We start from the raw sequence: 22,761 nt of genomic DNA on the forward strand, positions 1-22,761 counted from the left end.
CAACAATTTTCTTTAAGCTAAAAACACACATCTTGGGCCAAAAATGTGAAAAATACAAAATTAAGGGCCCAAAATGACATTTTACAGATTCTGATAGTTGAAATGTGTCAAAACAGTTTCAATAAAGCTATTTCTGGAATTTTATTCATTTTGAGGATTAAAAACATAAATTTCAAGCCTATTGGGCTAAAATTGTAAATTTCGGCCCAATAAGGCCCATTATGCGAATTTTCTGTTTTGAAGGGCCAAAACTGTGAAATTCTGTAAAACAGTGGACTATAAGTGTCCCAAACCCTTTTCAAAGGTTTAAAATGCTTTTTAAATTTAAAAAGGACCAAAGTTGCAAAAATTTTCCATTTTGGACCAAAATTGTCAAAATTGCGAAAAGATGGGCTAAAACCGAGAAAAACTGCATTTTCAGGGACTTAAACTGTTTTCTTTGAAAAATATGCTGGAAAATATTAATTTCAATAATTTTTGGTGTTAAAATGTCAAGAAAAATAGTTTAAGGACCAAACCGGGAAATATTCAAATAAAAGGGTTGAAAATGTAAATTTTACAAATAATGAGGGGCTGAAAACAGAAATATTTCAAGGCTGATTCATTATGTACAATGTGATCAAATAATGACACCTCAACTACCAACGAAATACAACTCATTACAATACCAAAAGTCGTTGTTAAACGAATTGGCTCGGTCTCGAGCCAATGAAAATCCACAACTACTAACTCTTTGATACATACAAATAACGATTGGTAATACACATACATACGAGTGTGCACAGACGTCTACGCACCATCTTTGGGCCCCAAAAGTGTAAAATCTTGTTTGTTGGGCCTAGCTAGCCCAATGACCTGATCTTAAGGCCCGAAGACATTTTTTTTTTTCTACGAAGTGTTGAGTTTTACCGACTTGGCACAACGTAGGGTGACTTTCAATGGCTTGTATCATTGGACCCCAAGGGCCATGGTATTGCTAGAAAAGTCTACACATTTTACGAGGCGGGTCGGGGACCCCTCGCACACATTTGTCCCCAGCCGGATAATAGAGTTACCGGGGTCTTCGTGACCTCTTTCTCTTCGGATGTGGGACCACTCATAGTCCGGGCGATTGGATAACGTGATTAGTACTGACGACGCCTTCGGGAATCGTTGGTATATCTATAAACCGGGCATTTGTGTAATGCGGGTTTGTAGTAAATAATCAATGCTCGAGAACCTTCCAACGTCGCTTGGGACCGATACTACTACTTTTGTAATGGTTTCAACGCAACTCAATGGATTTCAAAAGAACTAGGGGAACATCGGGTTTCCCTAGGGTTTTTTATCACATACAGATTTTAAACGCATACATCTTAAATGAACAATTTTTGCAAGTATAGAAACAAACAAGCATACCTATGGATCTTCACAAAAGTTTTTGAAAGCTTTTCTTTTCAGAAAATATCGGATTTTCTGGTGGTTTTTCAAACAATATAAACATTCGATTTCAAACACTACTTATGAACTCACCAACATTTCATATGTTGACGTTTTTCAAAATACTTGTATTCTCAGGAAACCAGTGAGTCAAGGGAAATCATGCTCAGTGACGGTTGCAGTTTATTTTTGAATGAACCAAACAATATTAATTTTTGGAAATGTAATATCTCAAACAATGTATGACATGTAAACACTACTGGTTGTATTATGTTGATGAATGGTGACGAATGTTGTTTTGTTTCATATATATTCAATGTTATGGTATTCAATTGAGTCACGACAGCCCCCGGACGTTTCCGCCGTCTGGTTCGGGGGTGTGACAGGTTGGTATCAGAGCTTTGTTTATAGTGAACCAGCATGTCGAGCCATACATTGATATGCAACTATAAACCAATAAGAGGGACTAACATAACTCTGAACAAAACAAATGAATAAAATACACTTGCTTGCATTAGGAGTAAGGACCTAACGCTGAATCAAACACCATAATACTGGTATCTCGGTTAATTCGGGACTGTTCTTAGTAATACCAAGGAGTGAATGTAGCCTGATCAACTACATTCTCTCCAAGGTAAAACTAACACATGTCTTGATGAGATCGGAATAGCCAGGGAACCTAAAAATTTTACCCTATATCACCCAAAAAGAGAATATTTGCTTAGCCTGTGTAATAGTCATAGTACCCTAGGAATAATGTAGCATAATTACGTACTCGCGCAGACAGCATGGCTGGTTTTCATCACCCTGGAGACCCCTACTTCCCTAATCAGGGAAACAACGGGTGGCTAGAGGAGGAGCCTGAGGAAGAGCCTGAAGAAGAACCTGAGGAGGACCCCGAAGAGGAATCAGATGGAGAACCGGAAGCAGAAGTCGAGGGCGAGCCTGCCGAACCCGAAGAAGACGAAGAACCTTTCGAAGAGGAGCTCGATGACAGCGAAGGGGGTGATTCGGATGCAGAGTCCGAGGTCATCGACCCCCCTTACCCGATCAGGGTGCCTGCTTATCGTGTGGGACCCACTGGACCTACCCCTCCTTGGGGCATTGATCTTTGGAGATGGAGCAGACATCAGGGACAGCGACCCCCGTTCGGCATGTCACGTGAGTTCTTTGACTTGAGGGACGGAGGACCGGCCGACCGAGCCCTACCAGTCATGGTGAGACGATTACGGGACACCGGCGACCTTGCTCAGGACACTGCTGATCAAGTACGCCAGCTGTGGACTAGAGTCGAGCGTGCGGAACAGGAGACGCGTGACGTCCTCCGGGAGTTTCACATGAGGCAGGTAAGGTGGGAATCTCGACTTCAGGATGCAGAACGCCTAGTGGCTCGTCTTCAGGGAGCATCCACATCTTCGGCACCACCTCCTGACGCAGCTCATTGCGGTTAGGGATAGACCTATCGTAGTAGGATATTAGTAACTATGTTATGTACTCCGGCTCTATGTTTAAGTGACTACACTACTCATGGAGCCGTTATGCTGTCGGATTAGTGTTACTTATGTATGCTCCTACGAGCAAATTTTCTTGTACTAAACACGGATAATATTAACGAACTTTTGTGTGTTTTGCTATGATATTCACGGTTGTTATGTGTTGAGTTGTTATGATTATATGCTTGATGATAGTAATGCTTAGGTTCGTACCCTACACCTAGTTAATAGGATCATAACCTCACCAAAACCACGTACACTCAACGTCTTTCCGTTTCATGACAGAAAGATGCCTCGCCCAGCTACTCGCGGAAATCCCGAACCAACCCCGCCGGAAGTTGACTCCACTGCTTTTCAGGCAGCCGTGTCTGCTGCGGTCACGGCAGCTATGGCACAACTTCACCGAGGGAACAACGGAGGAGGTAACGGGCAAGGATCCGGAAGTTCGAACAACGGGACGAACCAAGGACTCACTAAAACGTGCACCTACAAGGATTTTGCGAACGCTAAACCCCGAACTTTCAACGGTACCGGAGGAGTGATCGCCCTAAAGCGATGGATCGAGAAAGTAGAGTCGGTATTCGAGATATGCGAGTGCCCCGAGCAGATGAAAGTGAAGTTCGCGGCCTGCACTTTTGTGGACCAAGCGCTCACTTGGTGGAATGGTCATGTGGAAGCTATGACACTCCCTGTCGCCAACTCTATTCCCTGGACAGAGATGAAAGAGATGTTGACGGCTGAGTACTGCCCCCGAGGCGAAATACAGAAGATGGAGCAGGAACTATGGAATCTCACGGTGCAGAATGGGAACATCGATGCTTACATATCGAGATTCAGCGAACTATCTCTGTTGTGCCCGGGTATGATCACATCAGAGGGGAAGAAGATTGAACGATTCATTTGGGGATTGACATCCCCCATTCAAGGGAACGTGATAGCTGCGAACCCTGAAACGTTTGACAGCGCGAAGAGATTAGCAAAGAGACTATATGATCATAACCACAAAAAGGGCGAGAAACCGGTAGAGACTGAGAAGAAGAAGGAGAGCGATGGTAAGAAAGGATGGAACAACAAGAGGAAGGGGCGTCAAGGTCCCGAGACCTCTAAAAAGCAGCAAACGGTGGCAGTTCACGCTGTCACTGCGCCGGTACCAGTCACATCACATGCTCCAGCCTCAGCTACTTCAAATACTTCAAGACCCTATTCCGGCACTCATCCCAAATGCAACAAGTGCGGTTTCCATCACCAAGGAGAATGTAGGGAGTTCCATTGCACCAGTTGCAATCGAAGGGGACACACTGCAAAGTTCTGCAGGACTTACCCTTCTCAGAACCAGAGTCAGGGAAACAACCAGAACAACAACAACAATCACCGCAACACCAACAACACCAATGCCGGCGGCAACAACGCAGGGCCTAGCCACACCTGTTTCGGGTGTGGAAGGACGGGACATTTCCGTCGAGATTGCCCTAACAACAACAACAACTCAGGAAACAGAGGAGCAGGAAGGATGCTGACTATGGGTCAGAGTGATGCAGTTCAAGATCCCGCAGTTGTGACCGGTACGTTCCTCCTAAACCACACTTATGCGTGCATCTTATTTGATACCGGAGCGGAGCGAAGTTTCGTAAGCGAGAAGTTTAAACATTTACTAAAACAACAACCCCAGAAGCTAAATGAAACCTATACGGTGGAAATGGCCAATGGGAAAACCGAATCCACTAGGGAGATCTACATCGGATGTACCCTAACCCTTAACCAGCACGTCTTTCAAATAGATCTGATGCCAGTGTCAATTAGGAGTTTCGATGTGATTATCGGCATGGATTGGTTAAGCCCCCACCATGCTGAGATTATGTGCCACGAGAAGGCCGTTCGCCTTCGTCTCCCGAATCACGAAACCCTAGTAATTTACGGAGACAAACCCAGTACGAATCTCCGCCTCATCTCGTGCATCAAAGCACAAAAACATCTGCGAAAGAACAACTTAGCGTTCTTGGCCCACATAGTGGACAAGACCAAAGAAGAAACTAACATCCAAGACATTCCGGTAGCGTGTGAATATCCGGACGTGTTTCCCGAAGATCTTCCAGGAGTACCCCCAGAGAGACAGGTTGAATTCCGAATCGACCTCGTTCCAGGAGCAACTCCCCTCGCTAAATCACCATATCGACTGGCTCCTGCTGAAATGCAGGAATTATCCAGCCAACTCAGTGAGCTTCTGGACAAGGGATTTATCCGACCTAGCTACTCGCCATGGGGAGCTCCGGTGCTCTTTGTCAAAAAGAAGGACGGATCCTTCAGAATGTGCATCGATTACAGAGAGTTGAATAAACTCACTGTCAAAAACCGCTACCCACTCCCGCGAATCGATGATTTATTTGACCAGCTCCAAGGAGCTAGCTATTTTTCTAAAATAGATCTACGGTCCGGATACCATCAACTCAAGGTCCGAGAAGAAGATATTCCTAAAACCGCTTTCCGAACCCGCTATGGACATTACGAATTCGTCGTGATGCCCTTCGGTCTAACAAATGCACCTGCCGCATTTATGGACCTAATGAATCGAATCTGTCGACCGTTCCTGGACAACTTCGTCATTGTGTTTATCGATGACATCCTCGTCTATTCTCGAAGCGAAGAGGAGCATGGCCGTCATCTCCGACGAATTTTAGAGACTCTGCGCACGGAAAAGCTTTACGCCAAACTCTCCAAGTGCGAGTTCTGGCTTCGGAGTGTGAATTTCTTAGGCCACGTAGTTAGCCAAGATGGAATTCATGTGGATCCTTCTAAGGTCAAAGCTGTGGAAGGATGGGCAACTCCGACTACGCCCACAGAAATTCGTCAGTTCTTAGGCCTAGCAGGTTACTATAGGAGATTCATCCAAAACTTCTCTAAGATCGCCAAGCCGCTTACCTTGCTTACGCAAAAGGGCGTGCCATTCAAGTGGACAGACCGACAAGAGATTGCGTTTCGAACCTTGAAGCAAGCTCTTTGCAGCGCTCCTGTACTATCTCTACCTGAAGGAACGGAAGATTTTGTAGTTTACTGTGACGCGTCGAATCAAGGCTTAGGTTGCGTTCTCATGCAACGTGGAAGAGTGATAGCATATGCGTCCCGTCAACTAAAGACGCACGAAGTAAATTACACGACCCACGACCTAGAACTGGGAGCCGTGGTCTTTGCCCTAAAGATTTGGAGGCACTACCTGTACGGTACTAAGTGCACCATCTTCACAGACCACAAGAGCCTCCAGCACATCTTGAATCAGAAGGAGCTGAACATGAGACAACGAAGATGGGTGGAGTTGTTAAACGACTACGAATGCGAGATCAAGTACCATCCAGGCAAGGCCAACGTGGTAGCTGACGCATTAAGTCGGAAGGAATACACAAACCGCCGTACGAAAGCGCACTCGATAACCATTCAGTCTCATCTGACCACTCAAATTGCATCAGTTCAGGCAGAGGCTATGAAAGCAGAAAATAGAGCTAGCGAGGCATTGCGCGGAATGGAGAAGAACCTGGAAGTCAAAGAGAATGGGGTATACTACTTCATGAACCGTATCTGGGTTCCAAAAATCGGAGGATTCAGAGAGACCGTTATGCAGGAAGCCCACAATACGCGATACTCCATTCATCCTGGTTCGGACAAGATGTATTTGGACATTAAGCAGCACTATTGGTGGCCTAACATGAAGGCGGAAATCGCAACTTATGTTAGTAAGTGCCTTACGTGTGCCAAAGTGAAAGTAGAATACCAGAAACCTTCCGGATTGCTACAGCAACCGGCAATCCCTGAGTGGAAATGGGAGGGGATTTCTATGGATTTCGTGACCAAGCTGCCCAAGACGTCGGACGGATTGGACACCATATGGGTAATAATCGACCGACTGACGAAATCTGCCCATTTCCTGCCCATCAAAGAGTCCTACAAGATGGAGAGGCTGACGCGTTTGTACCTACGAGAGATTGTAAGACTTCATGGAGTGCCAAAATCTATCATCTCAGATAGGGACAGTAGATTCACGTCACGCTTTTGGCAGTCGCTCCACAAGGCAATGGGAACTCATCTTGACATGAGCACCGCGTATCACCCACAAACGGACGGTCAAAGCGAACGAACCATTCAGACGCTTGAAGATATGCTTCGTGCATGTGTGATAGACTTCGGAAAGTCTTGGGATACCCACCTACCGTTGATCGAGTTTTCATATAACAATAGTTATCATTCGAGCATTAAGGTGGCCCCTTTCGAAGCACTGTACGGGCGTAAATGCAGATCACCGTTATGTTGGGCTGAAGTAGGTGACACCCAGCTAGCAAGAGCACATACGTCGGATAGGGCAATGACAGGACCGGAAATCATTCGCGAGACCACAGAAAAGATTGTCCAGATCAAAGCTCGATTACAGGCATCGCGCGACCGGCAAAAGAGCTACGCTGATAAACGGCGAAAGTCCTTAGAGTTCCAGGTCGGTGATCGAGTATTGTTGAAGGTCTCACCTTGGAAAGGGGTTATACGTTTCGGAAAACGAGGAAAGCTAAACCCACGGTACATTGGACCTTTCGAAATAGTCGCCCGAATAGGTCCGGTAGCCTACAGACTACAACTACCCGCGGAGCTAAACGGTGTGCACCCCGTGTTTCATGTTTCTAATCTGAAAAAGTGCCTATCAGATGAAACCCTTGTCATTCCTCTTGACGAAATCGAAATCAATGAGAATCTCCTGTTCGTCGAAGAACCAATCGAAATCATGGACAGGGAGGTGAAGCGTACTAAGCAGAGTCGCATCCCGATCGTGAAGGTACGGTGGAACGCAAAGCGTGGGCCAGAATTCACGTGGGAACGCGAAGATCAAATGAAGCAGAAGTACCCTCACCTATTCTAGTTTTTTTTTCAAATCTAGCTTTCAAACAGAATTTCGGGACGAAATTCCCTTTAACGGGGGGATGATGTCACAACTGTGAATTTTAAGCTATGTAATCTATACATTCAAGTTAATGTGAATCAAAAACTTTAACCAAATACAAGATACAAGTACTATAGATAGCCATCAAACAATTGGAGACCCTAGAAGTTTTGGTTAAGTCCATTTTGGACTAAGACTTCTTTATTTGATCCAAATGGACCAATAAGCTTCCAATTGGACTATCATGGGTTAGGACCCTAATTGGGCTCTAATTGGACCCACATTCGTCTATTTCAATATTTTGGGCTAGGTAGAACCTAGAAGGAAATAAAACACAAGTTTTGATCCATAATTAAACCTAACCTAGCTTAATAAAGCACAAAAATCACAATTTTATTTTATAAGTCCAATAAATACCCTAATTAACACTAATGTTGGGCTTAGGAGCAAAAAGCCCAAAAACTTTTTTTTTCCTTCCCATTTTCGGCCCAAAAGAAAAGCCCAAGAAGAAGGGTTGACTATTTGCTTGCCACCTCATTATTACCCAACATGTCTCCATGCATCTTAGTCCATATCTCCATGCAAATCACTTCAAAAGTCATTTCTTCTTCTCTCCTCTCTCACTCTCGGCCAAGCATCATCACACACACCAAAATATCTCAACTTTCTCTCTAGAACACTCAAAGAACTCTCCTTCCCTCCCCTCTCCAAAAATCTCGAAATTTAGGGACTTTCCAAGAGGATTTTGCAAGTAAATCATCATCTAAGGTAAGATTATGCATAGATCTATGGTTTAACTTCTTTTATTATCAAAATCTCTTCCTAATCCATGTAAAAACCGTGATCTTGCACTCTAGAAACCCCATAATCTCGAAAAGTTCATCAAGGAGTGCAAGGGCCAAAAATCACTTCATTTCTTCCAATTTTTCTTCAAGAACCGAAACTACCCACTCAAGGTGAGATTCATACCCCTATTTTCTGTTTTTAAGAGTTTTTGTGGGGGGGAATACAAGTGAAAATGTAGATCTATATGTATTTGTATGCCTTGTATGATTTCCATGCTTATATGTATGCTTATATGTGTTTTAATGTTGGATCTAGCCATTAAACCCCTCAAAACCGAGATATAACTCATGTTTTATGATATTAGCTTCAAATATGTTACTACATAATAAGTGATACTAGATAAATAGCCAAGTGGTTAGCAACAATTTTCTTTAAGCTAAAAACACACATCTTGGGCCAAAAATGTGAAAAATACAAAATTAAGGGCCCAAAATGACATTTTACAGATTCTGATAGTTGAAATGTGTCAAAACAGTTTCAATAAAGCTATTTCTGGAATTTTATTCATTTTGAGGATTAAAAACATAAATTTCAAGCCTATTGGGCTAAAATTGTAAATTTCGGCCCAATAAGGCCCATTATGCGAATTTTCTGTTTTGAAGGGCCAAAACTGTGAAATTCTGTAAAACAGTGGACTATAAGTGTCCCAAACCCTTTTCAAAGGTTTAAAATGCTTTTTAAATTTAAAAAGGACCAAAGTTGCAAAAATTTTCCATTTTGGACCAAAATTGTCAAAATTGCGAAAAGATGGGCTAAAACCGAGAAAAACTGCATTTTCAGGGACTTAAACTGTTTTCTTTGAAAAATATGCTGGAAAATATTAATTTCAATAATTTTTGGTGTTAAAATGTCAAGAAAAATAGTTTAAGGACCAAACCGGGAAATATTCAAATAAAAGGGTTGAAAATGTAAATTTTACAAATAATGAGGGGCTGAAAACAGAAATATTTCAAGGCTGATTCATTATGTACAATGTGATCAAATAATGACACCTCAACTACCAACGAAATACAACTCATTACAATACCAAAAGTCGTTGTTAAACGAATTGGCTCGGTCTCGAGCCAATGAAAATCCACAACTACTAACTCTTTGATACATACAAATAACGATTGGTAATACACATACATACGAGTGTGCACAGACGTCTACGCACCATCTTTGGGCCCCAAAAGTGTAAAATCTTGTTTGTTGGGCCTAGCTAGCCCAATGACCTGATCTTAAGGCCCGAAGACATTTTTTTTTTCTACGAAGTGTTGAGTTTTACCGACTTGGCACAACGTAGGGTGACTTTCAATGGCTTGTATCATTGGACCCCAAGGGCCATGGTATTGCTAGAAAAGTCTACACATTTTACGAGGCGGGTCGGGGACCCCTCGCACACATTTGTCCCCAGCCGGATAATAGAGTTACCGGGGTCTTCGTGACCTCTTTCTCTTCGGATGTGGGACCACTCATAGTCCGGGCGATTGGATAACGTGATTAGTACTGACGACGCCTTCGGGAATCGTTGGTATATCTATAAACCGGGCATTTGTGTAATGCGGGTTTGTAGTAAATAATCAATGCTCGAGAACCTTCCAACGTCGCTTGGGACCGATACTACTACTTTTGTAATGGTTTCAACGCAACTCAATGGATTTCAAAAGAACTAGGGGAACATCGGGTTTCCCTAGGGTTTTTTATCACATACAGATTTTAAACGCATACATCTTAAATGAACAATTTTTGCAAGTATAGAAACAAACAAGCATACCTATGGATCTTCACAAAAGTTTTTGAAAGCTTTTCTTTTCAGAAAATATCGGATTTTCTGGTGGTTTTTCAAACAATATAAACATTCGATTTCAAACACTACTTATGAACTCACCAACATTTCATATGTTGACGTTTTTCAAAATACTTGTATTCTCAGGAAACCAGTGAGTCAAGGGAAATCATGCTCAGTGACGGTTGCAGTTTATTTTTGAATGAACCAAACAATATTAATTTTTGGAAATGTAATATCTCAAACAATGTATGACATGTAAACACTACTGGTTGTATTATGTTGATGAATGGTGACGAATGTTGTTTTGTTTCATATATATTCAATGTTATGGTATTCAATTGAGTCACGACAGCCCCCGGACGTTTCCGCCGTCTGGTTCGGGGGTGTGACACTGGTTCTTCTCCAAACCAACCAGCTATGACTTCGTTCGAAAGATACTGGTTGCTGTGGGGATGGAGTCCAGTCATGTTTTCTATGCGAGAATTGGGGTAAGAAAATAATTATTAGACGAACGATCTAGATAATTATTTAGAAAATCTTCATCAGTTACAACACTATTTGTGAAGTGCATACCAGTTATATGTAATCGAAACAGGATAGGCCTTCGAATAAGTGACCTTAACTCCATATTCACACAGAATAGGGGTAAAGGAAAATTTTCACAGATTCTAAGTCTATAACATCCTAATTACATATAGCCTTAGTGTATCCACTTAGCAACTATCAACTTGGTAATGAAGATCCCGTTTTAGTTCTCAAGTATAACGTACTTATAGTAACACCAAATACTCTTATAGTATTTTAAGTTTAATGTTATGTTCTACTATTCTCACTGTTGTAGGGTTGGTAAGATTTTAGCATTGTTGCAACCATGCAACTACACTTAGGCACATGATAGTCAACCCTTGGATAATATAGGTGATCAGGCTATATCTGCCCAGTTTTGACCATATGTCTGAAAGCCCACTTGTGTTGCCCAACAATCGTAATTCTTTTGTACTAACCTAGTGACACTGATTTTAGTATGAACGCAGGCACGTATACTTTCTTAAATATTTTATTATTTAAAGTATAAACTCTTGGTCAGAGTATTTTTAACCCCTTATGTATTTATAGTTAGTATATCTTTTATGGGTTGATATACTTAATTCACTATAAACAATGCTCTGATACCAATCTGTCACACCCCAAAACCAAGAACGGCGGAAACGTTCTGGGGCGGAGGACATCGTGTACAGTATCATAACAATGTAAAGTAATAAACAAGCAACAACATCATCCATTGCATTAATAATATAATTATTATACAAGTGTGTTCTGTCAAATTTTGATAAACACTAAAGCATAAATCAAAATGAAAGATGAGTGTTGAACGAGCTCCATCTTCTCTAAACCTTGCATCGGTACCTGTCTATGTTTGACCGTAATTTTGAAAGCGAGTATCAGCTTTGAAGCTGGTGAGATCATAAGTATTTTAGTGTCTTAATTTGTATGTAAGATTTTGTATGTATATGAATTGTAAGTATTGAAAATGTATATGAACTGTAAGTATGGAAAATGTATATGAACGGTAAGTATAACAATGTTTTGTAAATCAACTGTAAATGTTTGAAAAACCCTAGAAATCCCTATGATTCCTAATAAGACTTAACTGTTATAAATGTTCGTTTCTTGTAAAAGTGTGTAATTTTCCCAAGTGTAACTATCATTAACAAAATATAGTCTTTACATTTAATGTTCAAGTGAAATGATCCCTAAATATATGAAAACGGGAAATTAATGTATTACTGTAGTATTGTATTGTAGGAACTATTACTGTACTAACTACCTTAAACCGGATTTATATTAAGGTATCATGTGATTAATTGCACCATACTATTGGCTGGTAACAACGAAAAAGGTATGGGCGTAAAAAGAAATGACGTTTGGCACCCGCAGACCTGCAGGTCCGGCTGTAGCTAGCAGCAAGGTGTAGGATAGTCAATCCAGTATAGATCTATACGCAAACTTACGCTCTCCCACCAAGAAACTCTGGCTACATCTCGGGCCATGACATTTAAGGCATGCTCCGATACAGTGGATCACAATTCTGTCAATATATATATGTATATGTAATGTATTGTTACTCGTTCTAGTATCGTTGTATATGTTCTCTTTCTAGTATAGTTGTATATGTTCTTCCTCTAGTATAGTTGTATATGTTCTTCCTCTAGTATAGTTGTATATGTTCTTCTCCTAGTATAGTTGTATATGTACTCATAGTAATGTAATGTATATGTTCTCATAGTAATGTATGTTCTCTCTATCTAGCAAGTATTGACTCATGAATGAACTGACTCATTGTATGATATCACATTCTAGTAATAGTTCTAGTATCTTCCTAAACTACCCATATGGTAGTTTACTAGTAATCTAACTGGTACGTATGGACATTGATGTATACCCTTGCTACCCATGGGCATGGGATGAACTGGAAGGGCCTTTATTACTATATATGTACATATGTTATATAACTAATATTTAAATGACCTTCGGACGAGTACTCGATATCCCACCAGACCATATCTCAAGTGCGAAAAGGAAATATGGTGGATAGCCTTCCTAAGTCTTTTAAACATTTCTTATATAACTATACATATAGAGGCATGCAATTTATAATATAAAAGCCTAAATAAGTTTTGTAAAACCTTTGAACATAATTATTATCTTAAGAAAAGATCGACTTGATGTCAATCTATAAAACGGTTTGAAGGCATGGATTTGATAAAACAGTTTAGTATAAAGAAACATTTGTTTGAAACACAATTGTAAATAAGTTTGAAATGAAACATAAAGAGTAAAATGTACAGTTTAAGAAGGACTTTTAAACGTATAAAGTGTTTATGAAAATCATTTGAAGGAAACTGTTTGGTAAAACGGCTAATGAGTAGTAAATCATTTGAATGTTGCTTATTAATCATATGTGATTAATATAATAAGTAGTGTAATTCTACTTGTATCCCCCCCATAAAACATTTTAAAATAGTCAAAATATTGATTATGGGGTATGAACTTACCTGTAGTGGGTGATACGGATGAACTGAAGAGGTAGGATGGCTAGGAGTCAATGAAGTCTTGAACACACTCTATGATCCTAGTTAACATATAATATCACATATATGTAACAAATTAGTCTATAAACAACTAATAAACAAGTCAAGACACCCTAGGACATGCTAAACACCTTTATCAAGTGTTATTAGCCTCTAGGATTGTATCTAAGTTGTTGTGGGACAAGGCTAAAGGGGTTTAGGGTTCCAAAAGACCATATGTATGTGTTTACTCTTCATTAAACTCAGCACAAAGAGTTTACGGTCGTAAACCCTTGTGTTTACGGCCGTGAACTCCTAGACTTAGTGTCATTTTGTGTTTTGAAGTCCTAAATGATTTCTAGAAGCAATTCGACTTGGTGGTTTAATCCTTGGAAGGGTTTAGGGCATAATATAACTCCTTTTAGGAGTTTACGGCCCTGGGACCATATTCCCTTGGAGATTACGGCCGTCATCTCCCTTGAAAGGATGTTTATGGTGTTTTCAAGTCCGTAAATTAACTAGGATCTAAACTAGGCTTTTGTACTAGGCTTTAGAAGAGCTTATGGCACCATTTGGCATCATTTTATGGAGTTCATGGCCCTAGAACTTCTTGGGCCGTGAAAAACTTTTTCTTGGTGTTCTAAAGGTGTTTTCTAGTCCTAAACTCATTTAGGTACATGCCCAAATTAGTCTTTTGGCTTAAGGAGGGTTTTTAGGGCACTTTGGCACATAAAAATGGAGTTCACGGCCCAAGAACTTCCTTGGCCTTGAACTCACTTTCACCCTCGATTATTAATTGTTTTGGTGGTCTAAACATGTAATGGTAGTCCCTAGGTTGAATTCCAAGGCTTTGAGGGACATTGGGCACACTTTTGGCCCTTAAAATGGAGTTTACTCTCCAAGTGTTCTTGGGCGGTAAACTCCCAAATCTTGGGGTTTTGACATGATTTTGATGTTTCTAAACACAATCTAAGCTATATAACACAACTAGATAGAAGTACTCACGTTTTGGGATAAAAACCCGAAGATCCGTGAGAGAGAATTCGACTTTTCTCTAGTTGGAAATGTAACTAATGATTAAATATGGTTCAGATTTATATATATAGTCCTGAGATTTTTGGCAGAAAAATATTTTATTCCCAGAATGAACTCTAATATCATAGAGTATTGGAATAACAGTGTTGCACAAAACCTTAGTGCATCCACTCTCCTGATATCTCCTTAAGTGTAAATCCTGAAAAACTGTAAAACGTATACCCAAAGTCTGGAATTTCACTGTAACTCTTCTAACTTCTATTGGCTTGAGATGGTTTGTTCAGAATGGAAATTTCGGGTTGTCACATCATCCCCCTGTTGAAGGGAATTTCGTCCCGAAATTAGAATTTAGGTAAGGAAGTAGGTACGAATGATCGAGTCATGAGGAGGAAACTTCCTAATCGATTGGTTCTTGTGCTCCTAAGTGAAATCGGGTCCTCGGTTGGTATCCCAACGAACCTTCACTAACGGGCGATGGCATTGCTTCGTCCGCTGGATCTCTCTGTTGAGGGTCACTACGGTTCTAATACGAAGGCGTGGATCTCGACAAGTGGACTTACTAAAGTCCTAATGGAAAGGTATGGTTTCACGATCGAGATGCGAAGAGTAAATGTACGTTACTGAGTTCACGGAGTAGGTCTAGTTTGTGCGAGGCACAGGACCGATTCTGGTAAGAATCTCGGAGGTCCTAACTATATTGGATTTAGCTTTCCACGCTTTACGAAGCGTATTAAGCCATCCTCAGAGCGAGTTTTCCTAAAGAACTTGGTCTCTCACTTGGAATTCCAAAGGTTCTTTCTCTTGCTAAGCTTCCCAGTCAAGGGCCACCCCTTGTCGGGTAAAAGTCGTACGGGTTTCTGTGATTTGCGAGGGGTTATGGATGGACTATGATAGTAAGTCTGTAAGACCTAGAATTTGGCGAATGTCTGTCGGCGTTTCGGGTGTCAACAAATTCTCAACGGTTTTGACAAATTGAAAGGGTACTCAAAATTACCCCACATCACTAATAGTGTGTCATAGAAATTTGAATCTTCAATTTCAAAACTCGTGCTTAGAGAACTTCGTGAAAGTTCCTCTGAGAGTAATGTTTCCACGGGTTGCTTCTTACCACGAGGGTAGATAAGTAAGTCATTAAATGGAGAAATGACGAACTGATCCCAGTAAGAAAGACGTACCCTACTCATTTAGCTCATGAAAACTATGGGCGTATTGGTCCTATCCGAAGGGTATCACTACGGACTCGTAGTGTCCGCATCGAGTTCGGAAGATAGTCTTCCGGAAATCCTTCCCTAACACTCGAATTGGTGATATTCGGATCTCAGATCCATTTCTGAAAGTAATTCTTTCCTTGCATTTGCTCAACCATTTCATCTATGCGAGGCAGAGATAACGATTCCTAATCAAAAATCTTGACGGAGTCCTCGATATCCAAGGCACATACGATGCAATCCGTCGATCTCTGGAAGAATAAGACCGGGGTTCTTTAGGGTGAGAAGCCTAGCCTTCTAATTCTATTTCTGTGTAGTTCGCTAAGTTGTCTGTACTGTTCTTGTATCTCCGGAGTGTTTAGACTGTAGGCCGATCCGTTTACGGGAGTCATACTGGGTTCTAAGTTTGTTCACATGACGATGCGATTACTCGTAGTCTTGAGTAGTTTTCCGTCTTGAAGTTCATATTAGAATTCATACATGGTTTCACAATCACAATTTCGTGTATACGAGTTGTATATAATTAAGATTGAAAAGGTAGTCGAATAACTGATTCTTCTTTAAGCTCACATCCTTTCGAGGAAAAAGAAGTTAAAGTGGAATCATCAATTCTAAACCTGTAGAACCTTGATTATATATCACTCTTATGTATAAATTCCTCAGTGATTGATCGATCGTATGAATCCTTGGATTGAACTTGACGTACTGCACGAGTGGTACTTCGGGGATTTCTTCGGAAAGAAAAGAACTATGAGGTACTCCATGCATGAGTACTTCGGTGTTCTGAAATGACGGTTTCGCTAAAAAGACGTTTACTGATAATGAGACGTATGTATGAAGCTGTTTTCGTGAGGATCAAATTGAATCGAGTCGTATGATAATGTCGGAATCATACTGAAACTTACAGACATTAGATTTGAACATAAGACATTTTACAGACAAAACACAATCGTGCAACCATCAACAGAGTTACAATACTTTAGACTTACAACAAGACCATTGCTGCGAATAAGGTATACTACAAAAGATAAGTATACGCAGCACGAGCATCCTTATACTGACATGATCTCGCAAAAAGGTAAGACTCTAGTTGCACTAGTTTTGGATAGTTTATAAGTCTGTTACAACAATACGCCTAAATTATATTAACGGGGGTTCCGGAGTAGGCTCTCCTGCAGCTGTGATCCTGAGAATCCTCCCATCTGTGCCAGAGTTCTTTGTTATAGGGAAATCCTTCTTGAAGTGCCCTATCTCACCGCATTGGTGGCATGACTGGGTAGTACTTGCATTGGTGACGGGATTACGGTGTTTAGCTAGTGTTATGTGGACATGAGTGCCTTCCTCATTACTCCACCTTGGAAATTGCTTCCTAAAGCGTTCTGCTTGATCACTACTCTCGTGTGTAGGGTTGGTCCCGATGAAAGGGACTCGAGTGATGGGTCGTGCCGGTGCTCCACAGCTACGAGCATGGTGTCCTATTTTTAGGCAATTGCAACATTGCATCTCATCGCAAGCCCCATGATGATGGAAACTACACTTATCACACTTCGGGAGTTTTCCCTCGTATGGCCTGCTCGGTACGGGGATGACAGGGGTTTCCACTTGCTGCTGTTGCATGACCAGCCTTTGGGATTTCTTGCGTTCCTTCTGGGCTTGACGCTTCTGTTTCTTGTTCCTTATTTTTCGGCTTTGCGAGCCTGTGGCTGTTACCGTTTGACGACTTCCTGGATTGATACTCCGATTGGAATCTTCAATCCCAACATCAGCATTGCTTGTGCTGATAGTGCTACGGTGCGCAAGGACAGCTGTCACGACAGCCATCATGGCAGTTGTAACTGCGGTTTGGAAGGTAGCGGCGTCCATAGGAAAGGTACAGGTTTCGTTGTTCGACTGATTGCTTCCGGATGACGACATGATTCTGTAACACAAAAGATAAGGATTTTGTGAGCGATTCTGGCTGAACCTAGATGTACTTCGATTTGCTCAATCAAAGAGTAAGAGTATGTTCTCGAAAGGTTAACCTACATCCCTATGATGCAGTCCTAGTACGGATTGGAGGTATGATCGTGAAGGTTTAACCTACATCCCTATGATGCAGTCCTAGTACGGAATGGAAGTGAGTTTGTAGAATGGTCTCAAGATGTTTGTCGTTCAAGCCGAGGTATCGTGGGTTGATGAATAACAGGATCCGACCACTAAAAGAGACTTGGAAATGTCTTCGGAGCTAAATTACTATAGTCCAATGACTTGACTAAAGCAGGTTTCAGATAGACTCAAATGAAAGTATGATGAGAGTACTTGAATAAAGAAGGACACGAAAGTTAGCCGACTGTCAATATCTTTGATATTCATGACGTAAAGATTCGGGAAAATAACCTTGTAAAGGTCTTACATCATATCCAGAGAAGATAGTTCTTGACAACATAAAGACCTAACCAAAAGTGCTTATAGTACAAGATCATTTCATATAAAATGCCACATCGGGCATAGACAGAAAAACGATTCTTTTTAACATGGAAAATAACGTAAAGCGTCTACTACTGGCGACGGTCATCCCTCTGGTGAACTCTCAGTTCAACCATTTCACGTTCCATGTCAAGTATATGTCTTTCATACACCCTCTGGCGTACACGGAGCTCTATGACTTCGGCTCGCGATTCAGCCAGTGCTTGCAGCAGGGTTTCATGGTTTCTCTCTGATCTCTCGCGAGCATCTTATAGGTGAATGGTGTGCAGGGCATGCATTCTCGCCTCGGCGACAACTTCGGTAATCTGATGTAGGGCTATCCTACCTTGAATCTCATTTCGGGCTACTCTGCGGACCAAGATTGGCAAGATTCTGTCTGCTGAGCCCCCATTGCTCAGGTCGTAGAAGCTTCGGTCACCATTAAATGGCATGGGCTGGTCTTGTCCTTGGCTCCATGTTTCAAGCATTCCACCCACTCAGGCGTCGGGCCATGAAAAGCCGGACGAGGGTTAGGAATTGGAAAGGGAGCTGCTTGAGGTAGGTTCTCAACCTCGGGTTCGGAGTTGGCATCGTCCGAAAGGTCTTCATCATGGTGATCATTCAAAGGGATAGGATGATCATTCTCTGGTTCTTCTCCAAACCAACCAGCTATGACTTCGTTCGGAAGATACTGGTTGCCGTGGGGATGGAGTCCAGCCATGTTATCTATGTGAGAATTGGGGTAAGAAAATAATTATTAGACGAACTATCTAGATAATTATTTAGAAAATCTTCATCAGTTACATCGCTATTTGAGAAGTGCATACCAGTTATATGTAATCGAAACAGGATAGGCCTTTGAATAAGTGACCTTAACTCCATATTCACACATAATAGGGGTAAAGTAAAATTTTCACAGATTCTAAGTCTATAACATCCTAATTACATATAGCCTTAGTGTATCCACTTAGCAACTATCAACTTGGTAATGAAGATCCCATTTTAGTTCTCAAGTATAACGTACTTATAGTAACACCAAATACTCCTATAGTATTTTAAGTTTAATGTTATGTTCTACTGTTCTCATTATGGTAGGGTTGGTAAGATTTTAGCATTGTTGCAACCACACAACTACGCTTAGGCACATGCTAGTCAACCCTCGGATAATATAGGTGATCAGGCTATATCTGCCCAGTTTTGACCATATGTCTCTAAGCCCACTTGTGTTGCCCAACAATCGTAATTCTTTTGTACTGTCCTAGTGACACTGATTTTAGTATGAATGCAAGCACGTATACTTTCTTAAATATTTTATTATTTAAAGTATAAACTCTTGGTCAGAGTACTTTTAATCCCTTATGTATTTATAGTTAGTATATCTTTTATGGGTCGATATATACTTAATTCACTATAAACAATGCTCTAATACCAATCTGTCACACCCCAAAAACAAGAACGGCGGAAACGTTCTGGGGCGGAGGACGTCATGTACAGTATCATAACAATGTAAAGTAGTAAAAAAGCAACAACATCATCCATTGCATTAATAATATAATTATTATACAAGTGTGTTTTGTCAAATTTTGATAAACACTAAAGCATAAATCAAAATGAAAGATGAGTCTTGAACGAGCTCCATCTTCTCTAAACCTTGCATCGGTACCTGTCTATGTTTGACCTGAGGATACAAGTAATTTTGAAAGCGAGTATCAGCTTTGAAGCTGGTGAGATCATAAGTATTTTAGTGTCTTAATTTGTATATAAGAATTTGTATGTATATGAATTGTAAGTATTGAAAATGTATATGAACTGTAAGTATGGAAAATGTATATGAACGGTAAGTATAACAATGTTTTGTAAATCAACAGTAAATGTTTGAAAAACCCTAGAAATATCCATGATTCCTACTATTATATAAGGGTGTCTTCTACCAAGACTTAACTGCTCTGAATGTAGTCTTCTACCAAGACTTAACTATTCTAAATGTTCGTTTCTTGTAAAACTGTGTAATTTTCCCAAGTGTAACTATCATTAACAAAATATAGTTTTTACATTTAATGTTCAAGTGAAATGATCACTAAATATATGAAAAGGGGAAATTAATGTAGTACTGTAGTGTTGTATTATAGGAACTACTGCTGTACTAACTACCTTAAACCAGATTTATATTAAGGTATCATGTGATTAATTGCACCATACTGTTGACTGGTAACAACGACAAAGGTATGGTCGTAAAAAGAAATGATGTTTGGTACTCGCAAACCTGCAGGTCCGACTGTAGCTAGCAGCAAGGTGTAGGATAGTCAATCAAGTATAGATCTATACGCAAACTCACGCTCTCCCTCCAAGAGACTCTGGCTACAACTCGGGCCATGACATTTAAGGCATGCTCCGATACAGTGGATCACAATTCTGTCAATGTATATATGTATATGTAATGTATTTTTACTCGTTCTAGTATCGTTGTATATGTTCTCTTTCTAGTATAGTTGTATATGTTCTTCCTCTAGTATAGTTGTATATGTTCTTCTCCTAGTATAGTTGTATATGTACTCATAGTAATGTAATGTATATGTTCTCATAGTAATGTATGTTCTCTCTATCTAGCAAGTATTGACTCATGAATGAACTGACTCATTGTATGATATCGCATTCTAGTAATAGTTCTAGTATCTTCCTAAACTACCCATATGGTAGTTTACTAGTAATCTAACTGGTACGTATGGACATTGATGTATACCCTTGCTACCCAAGGGCATGGGATGAACTGGAAGGGCCTTTATGACTATATATGTACATATGTTATATAACTAATATTTAAACGACCTTCAGACGAGTACCCGATATCCCACCAGACCACATCTCAAGTGCGAAAAGGAAATATGGTGGATAGCCTTCCTAAATCTTTTAAACATTTCTTATATAACTATACATATAGAGGCATGCAATTTATAATATAAAAGCCTAAATAAGTTTTGTAAAAACTTTGAACATAATTATTATCTTAAGAAAAGATCGACTTGATGTCAATCTATAAAACGGTTTAAAGGCATGGGTTTGATAAAACAGTTTAGTATAAAGAAACATTTGTTTGAAACACAATTGTAAATAAGTTTGAAATGAAACATAAAGAGTAAAATGTATAGTTTAAGAAGGACTTTTAAACATATAAAGTGTTTATGAAAATCATTTGAAGGAAACTGTTTGGTAAAACGGCTAATGAGTAGTAAATCATTTGAATGTTGCTTATTAATCACATGTGATTGATATAATAAGTAGCATGATTATACTTGTATCCCCCCCCATAAAACATTTAAAAATAGTTAAAACATTGACTAAGGGGTATGAACTCACCTGTAGTGGAGGATACGGATGAACTGAAGAGGTAGGATGGCTAGGTGTCAAGTGAAGTCTTGAACACACTCGATGATCCTAGTTAACATATAATGTCAAATATATGTAACAAATTAGTCTATAAACAACTAATAAACAAGTCAAGACACCCTAGGACATGCTAAACACCTTTATCAAGTGTTATTCGCCTCTAGGATTGTATCTAAGTTGTTGTGGGACAAGGCTAAAGGCGTTTAGGGTTCCAAAAGACCTTATGTATGTGTTTACTCTTCATTAAACTCAACACAAAGAGTTTACGGTCGTAAACCCTTGTGTTTACAACCGTGAACTCCTAGACTTAGTGTCATTTTGTGTTTTGAAGTCCTAAATGATTTCTAGAAGCAATTCGACTTGGTGGTTTAATCCTTGGAAGGGTTTAGGGCATAATATAACTCCTTTTAGGAGTTTACATCCCTAGGAACATATTCCCTTGGAGATTACAACTGTAATCTCCCTTGGGAGGATGTTTATGGTGTTTTCAAGTCCCTAAATTAACTAGGAACTAAACTAGGCTTTAGAAGAGTTTATGGCACCATTTGGCACCATTTTATGGAGTTAATGGCCCTAGAACTTCTTGGGCCATGAACACCTTTTTCTTGGTGTTCTAAAGGTGTTTGCTAGTCCTAAACTCATTTAGGTACATGCCCAAATTAGTCTCTTGGCTTAAGGAGGGTTTTTAGGGCACTTTGGCACATAAAAATGGAGTTCACGGCCCATGAACTTCCTTGTCCGTGAACTCACTTTCAGCCTTGATTCTTAATTGTTTTGGTGGTCTAAATATGTAATGGTAGTCCCTAGGTTGAGTTCCAAGGCTTTGAGGGACATTGGGCACACTTTTTGCCCTTAAAATGGAGTTTACTCTCCAAGTGTTCTTGCGCGGTAAACTCCCAAATCTTGGGGTTTTGACATGATTTTGATGTTTCTAAACACAATCTAAGCTATATAACACAACTAGATAGAAGTACTCACGTTTTGGGATAAAAACCCGAAGATCCGTGAGAGAGAATTCGGCTTTTCTCTAGTTGGAAATGTAACTAATGAATAAATATGGTTCAGATTTCTATATATAGTCCCGAGATTTTTGGCAAAAAAATATTTTATTCCCGGAATGAACTCTAATATCATAGAGTATTGGAATAACAGTGTTGCGCAAAACCTTAGTGCATCC

Source organism: Lactuca sativa, chromosome 4 (genome assembly GCF_002870075.4).
Source record: "Lactuca sativa cultivar Salinas chromosome 4, Lsat_Salinas_v11, whole genome shotgun sequence".
Taxonomy (NCBI): domain Eukaryota; kingdom Viridiplantae; phylum Streptophyta; class Magnoliopsida; order Asterales; family Asteraceae; genus Lactuca; species Lactuca sativa.